The sequence below is a fragment of the Scyliorhinus torazame genome, chromosome 3, assembly GCF_047496885.1.
Source record: "Scyliorhinus torazame isolate Kashiwa2021f chromosome 3, sScyTor2.1, whole genome shotgun sequence".
Classification (NCBI taxonomy): domain Eukaryota; kingdom Metazoa; phylum Chordata; class Chondrichthyes; order Carcharhiniformes; family Scyliorhinidae; genus Scyliorhinus; species Scyliorhinus torazame.
Genome location: NC_092709.1, coordinates 80,907,773 through 80,913,772, shown reverse-complemented (window position 1 = coordinate 80,913,772; position 6,000 = coordinate 80,907,773). Strand labels below are relative to the sequence as shown.

General features: G+C 49.8%; 1 protein-coding gene across 1 annotated transcript in view; it reads left to right on the top strand.

Moving 5' to 3' along the window:
* Window positions 1–479: 479 nt before the first annotated feature.
* The window catches only part of gar1 (GAR1 homolog, ribonucleoprotein), a 28,913-nt gene continuing 23,392 nt past the window's right edge, over window positions 480–6,000 (top strand). Inside the window, exon 1 of the mRNA XM_072495910.1 lies at window positions 480–748. The gene's annotated coding sequence lies outside the window, so the exon portion shown is untranslated. The remainder of the gene's footprint in view (window positions 749–6,000) is intronic.

Here is a 6,000-nt window from a genome sequence, read left to right as displayed (position 1 = left end):
TCAGATTCAGTTTATGTAGGGTCCCCCAACTCCTGGCTATCTGGATCCCCAGATACCGAAAGCTCCCCTCCGCCCTCCTCAGCGGTAGGTCCCCTATCCTTCTTTCTTGGTCCCCCGCCTGTAATACAAAGAGCTCACTCTTCCCTACATTGAGCCTGAAAACTCCCCAAACCGGAAACTTACTCTTGAGGGTTTCTCAGTGACTTGGTGGAGATTCTTAAATAGGATGATGGGCCTTGTACTCATCCGAAGCAGCTGGCGAACAAAGTAGGCACAGCTGTAATTCACCTCTGCTTCACGCAGAGGGAGTCCTAGTTCGCTGCTGATACAATGCATGCATTCTGCCGAGAGAGGGCGCACGACCGCTCTGGATAGTATTGTTGGCGGGGGCGGGGCGGGGTGGAAGTGTGGGCGATATTTGTAATACGGCAGGTCACAGGTCGAGGGGGGGGGGGCGTCCAAAAACTGTCGTAAAACCGCATTTAAAAAAAAAATCTCTTTGCAAACCGGGAAGAAAAAGTCCAGTATGAATCGAAGCAGGTGTCCCTGAGTTGTGCAATGACAGATATTCTAAAACAAATATATATTATTACATGTTTTATAATATAAAGGCACAGGCTTTGTAAGACGACCCAGTGAGAGAATTTTAAGCGCTTTTGGTTCTTGCAGCGGGGGTTGAGCGCACGTGGCTGGAGGAGGGGGAAGAGTGCGTGCTCCGGGCAACGTTCTACATCTGGGCCAAGGTTGGGTGAGTGAATGGAGCCACGCGCTGTCAGTAACAAATGTAACAATATGGTTCAGGGCGATACAAGCAGCAGGCTCTGTGCACACACGTGTCATCCCCTCAGGATCACATTCCCTAGACAAGGCATGGATGGGTCCGCAGCCCAGACACTCTTTACCAGGAAGGCTGTCCCAGAAGCCGGTTGGCCGATCAGCTGGCTTTACCTCAGTTTTTAATCTTTCCTCCTTTTTTTTCTTTGTTACGTGCCTATAATTGTCCTCTGCAGGAATTATTTTCGTTTTACAATCGCGGCATTTGAAGGACTGAGTTGAGAAGAGGTCGATCCCACCCCCATAAACTAATCTGTTGTTGCAATAATTCCAGTTATTTCTGGTTCAATGAAGTAAAATTGAGTTAAAGTGTATTCTGCCCCATAAAGTGACTAAATGATCTGCAGTCCGGTACAGACTTTGCACGTGAATCATTGGTGGACTAATGTAGGCCTCTCGAAACTTTTTTAGTTCATCGTTATTTTCTCCTTTTTTTCCACGTGGAAACAAATAATTTTATCACTATTTTCCAATTGTTCTACACTGAGCGGCAAGAACTTGAATGGCATGTTTAATCATATAGAAAATGTCCTAAAACTGCACGATGAATGAATACTGATCTGGGAAGAAAAACTCAAGTGTTTATGTCAGAAAACTTGTCTGAATCAGATTTCGGGTGGAAAGGGATAATGTGAGTTAAGGGTTCCATGGAACGAGAGTTCTAGAAAGTATGACCAAAGTGTCTGAAAACCATCTTGCAAATGGTTGTGGTGAAGAATGTAGATGTGAATAGGTCAGAAGCAAAGAAACCTGAGCGGTGGAGGTTTCTATGGCATGGAGAGATTCCAAAGTGGGTAGGGCAAAGCTGTGGACAGGGAATACACAGGACCTGAAGGAAGGGGGAAGTTGAAAATGTGGAGGTGGAAGGAAATGATCTTGCTGATGGATAGAATATGGGTTTTAAGCTTAGGTCACACTTGATACATGAGCGTCATGGTAGCACAGTGGGTAGCACTGTTGCTTCACAGCACCAGGGTCCCTGGTTCGATTTCTGCTTGGGTCACTGTCTTGTGCGGATTCTGCACATCATCCCTGTGTCTGCGTAGATTTCCTCCAGGTTCTCTGCTTTCCTTCCACAAGTCCCGAAAGATGTGCTGTCAGGTGAATTGGACGTTCTGAATTCTCCCTCTGTGTACCCGAACAGGTGCCGGAATGTGGCGACTCGTTGATTTTCACAGTAACTTCATTGCAGTGTTAATGTAAGCGTACTTGTGACAGTGATAAAGCTTATTATAATTATGCCAAGTTCCAACTGAAAGAATAGCCAGAGAAAGGGATGACATCAGCTCAAGAGAGTGGAGTTTGCTTATTCACTGAGAATGCATTCTGTCAGTTCAGGGAGCTGAAGGGGTTGAGAAGCACTGGAAGGGTATGAAAACAAAATGCTTAAAACAATTCGGGCAACATCTGTTGAGGGGAAAAAACAGTTATTGTTTCGGGTCGCTGACTTTTTCATCAGAGCGGACTGAATGAGGAATTCTGAGATACCGTAGGAAGATTTGCCTCAGGGTGACACAGTAGTCAACACTGCTGCCTCATAGTTTTAGGATCCTGATTCAATTCCAGCTTTGGGTGGTTGTCTGAAGTTTGCCCTTTCTCTCAGTGTCTGTGTGGGTTTTCTCCCACAGTCCAAACAAGTTTAGATAAGGTGGATTGGCCCTTAGTGATGGGTTGTAGATGTGCGGGTTATAGGGATAGAGTGGGGAAGTGGGCCAAGGTAGGGTGCTCTTTCAGAGGATCCGTGCAGACTCAATGGGGCGGAATGGCCTCCGTCTGCACTGTCGGAATTCTATGGTCCTATTCGTACATCGCCGTGCGACGTAGACCGTTCAACTTGGGCAGGGAGCCGGGAAGCAATGTGCTGAACAGCTTTAGAAAGGAATTGGAGATTGAGAGGGTAATAAATAAGGAGATAAATAGGTCAAGTCTACTTTGAAGGTTACAGGTACAGCCTGAGGAACAATATCAGTTATTATGAGGAGAATTGAGTCGAGAAAAGATCAAGAAAATCAAGGGTGTGTCTTGTGAACTGAAGTTGGGAAATGACGAGGGTTTGCATACAAATAACTATGGACAGGAAAATACACCATTTATTCAGCCTGTTGTTGTGATGCCTTGTGCATAATAGTTTTTTTTCCCCACGCTGTCCGAAAGCCATCTAATCTGGCAGAGGTCTAATACAAATAAAAACCGAGGCCAATTAGGGGGGGGGCGGGGGGGGGGGAGTATTTTTCAACCCTTTTTGTAGGCAATCCGAACCACTCCACATGCTCATTGAGGTTTTGGAGATTGAGTAGTAGCGAGCACCACTGTTTCATTTGCAAGGTTTTTAAAAAATATATATATTTTTATTTGCATTTTCTAAATTTATAAACAGTTATATGCATTGTTGGCTGTGTTTATTTACTGTATTATACAGAACGGTTTGTCTTGTCCTTCCCTTAATTTACCCTATTTACATTCTGCTGCCCTCTGGCTCGGCATGTGGTCCCTCCCACACCCTAGCCCCCCCACCTCCCTGCCCCCTCTCTTCTCTCTCCCCTTCCTCTCCCCCCCCCCCCCCCTTCTTTTCTTCCCCCGTCGTCTTCGGCTGTGCTTCTGCCATGATTTGGGGGGGGGGGGGGGCGTTTGCCCCACCCTCATTGTTCCCTTTTGTGTCTTTTCTCCTCTCTTTCCCCCCCCCCCCCTCCCTGCTGCCCACCAGGTTGCGTGTTTCTATGGTTTCTCCCCCCCCCCCCCCCCCCTGTTTATTTCCTTTATGCTTTCCCTTCTCTTTCTATCTTTTCCCTTTCCCCATCTTGCTCGTTGTTGCTGGCCTCGAACAAGTTCTGGAACAGGCCGACGAACTGCCCCCATGCATTTGGGAAGCCTTCCTCCGACCCTCGGGTGGCATACTTAATTTTCTCCCAGATGGAGGAATTCCGACAGGTCAGCAAGCCAGTCTGCAGCTGTGTGTGGAGCTGCTGATCGCCAACCGAGCAGGATTCCCTATTAGGGAAGCGAAAGCTAGGGCGTCTGCCCTCTTCCCCATGTGTAGCTCTGGTAGCTTTGAAACCCCGAAGATTGCCGCAATTGGGTATGGCTGTCCAGAACCCGACAAGTCTGGGCAGGCACAGAACATGTGGGTGTGGTTGGCCGGGCCCCTCTGGCACCATTCACACTTGTCCTCCCTCCGGGAAGAACCTGCTCATTCGGGTTCTGGTCAGATGTGCTCTGTGCACCACTTTGAGCTGCATGAGGCTAAGCCTTACGCAGGAGGAGGTAGAGTTGACCCTGCTCAGTGCTTCGCTCCAGAGTCCCCACCCCAGTTTGTCCTCCCATTTCCGTCCAGTGGTGTTCAGGCTCTGTCCAGTAGCTGTCTATACATTTTCCCACAGAGTCCCCCCTCCCCCCCCCTCCTCGTTGTCCGTGGTCATCAGGTAGTGTAGTCTCCGGGGTACCCTACTGTCTCTTTGCGGAGGAGGTGTTTTATTTGCAAGTGTCTCATTTCCTGTCTTGTCGGCAGTTCCCGCTCCTCCGTCAGTTCGTCCAGTGTTGCCAGTCTGTGCCCTATGCAAAAGTTAATAAGTTCCGCCGCCCCGTCTTCATTTCCTGAAGTGGGTGTCTAGTATGGCTGGCTGGAATTTATGATTGCCGCAGATGGGAGCCATGGGTGTCATGATATTCAAACACACACATCATGATGGACACACTAACAGGCAAATCAGAGTACACAACACCACAACCAATCACAGACAAGAACACCAACCACATAAAAAGCACGAGCACGACACCTGGAGGTCAGTAGGTCTGGGGAGAAGGAAGCATGAAAGAGCTGTTGAAACACCACAAGCAGGGAGCCCCCCACGTGCAGAGTGCAAAGACCAAGTTGTAAATAGCAAGTTTAAATAAACAAGTGTTGTACCATATGCAACTGTGTTGGCTCTTCTGTGTGTTAGAACACCCAACACCACATGGTACAGGAGTGGATCGATACCTGCCTACCAACCTGCCATTCTGGACATGGACCACACCGGCAAACCGCAGCCGATGCAAGTCACGGGGAACCTAGGCACCAACTGGAAGCTCTACAGGCAGCGATTTGACCTGTACATCCGTGCCACCGAAAAACAGAATGTCTCGGATGATTCGAAGATTGCAATGCTCCTCTTCTACGCAGGCCCCCACCCAAATGATGTCTTTAATTCACTGGTGTTCGAGGAAGGCGAAAACCAGGCCAAATATGACACGGTCATCCTCAAAATGGACCAGCACTTTCAAACTGAAGTAAACGAAACTTTCGAAAGATACATCTTTCAGCAACGCCTGCAAGGTAAGGAGGAGCTTTTTCAACCCTTTTTGACGCACCTCCGGATTCTAGCGCAGTCCTGCGGTTACGGCACCACCACAGAGTCCATGATCAGGGACCAGATTGTTTTTGGCGTTGCCTCCAGTGGCCTACGCCAGCAGCTTCTTAAAATAAAGAGCCTCACCTTAGCGTCTGCTGTGGAAGCCTGTGTCCTCCATGAAAATGCGACCTGCCGTTTTGCCCGATTTCAGGCGTCCGAGTTGGCACGGAGGGGGTCCCCAGCCGTCGAATCGGCAAGCCAGGCCGCCCACGACGTTGAACGCATCCAGGCCGTCGATTTCTTCCCGCCCCACGGCCCGGACGACAGCGGCCGCTTCCCGCGCTTTTCGCGGTCTCCCGCGCAGGTGCGCGCCAAGAATAACGGCCACAACGAGGGACGCACTGCGCAGGCGCGCCCACCGCAAGATCGCACTGCGCATGCGCAGTGGCGCAACGAACGCCGTGACGTCATGACGTGCAGCAAGTGTGGAGGTCTACACTTAAAAGGGCAATGTCCTGCAAAATACCAACAGTGCAACAGATGTGCCATGATAGGCCACTACGCAGCCCGCTGTCGTGCGGCTCAACCCATGGATCCGGCGCATCCTCGACAACCTCGCACACGAGTCAGGACCGTCCAGCCCACGCATCAAGACTTCCAGTTAAGTGATGCAGATGACCAGGATGACTTCAGAGTTGCCGTCATTGATGTCAATAAGGTCAATGCCATCAATCCAGACGATGAGTGGTGTGCCACCCTGACGGTCAACCGATCGCGCGTCGCCTTCCGTCTGGACACCGGCGCATCCGCCAACCTGATTGCTTACTCTGCAGTCCAG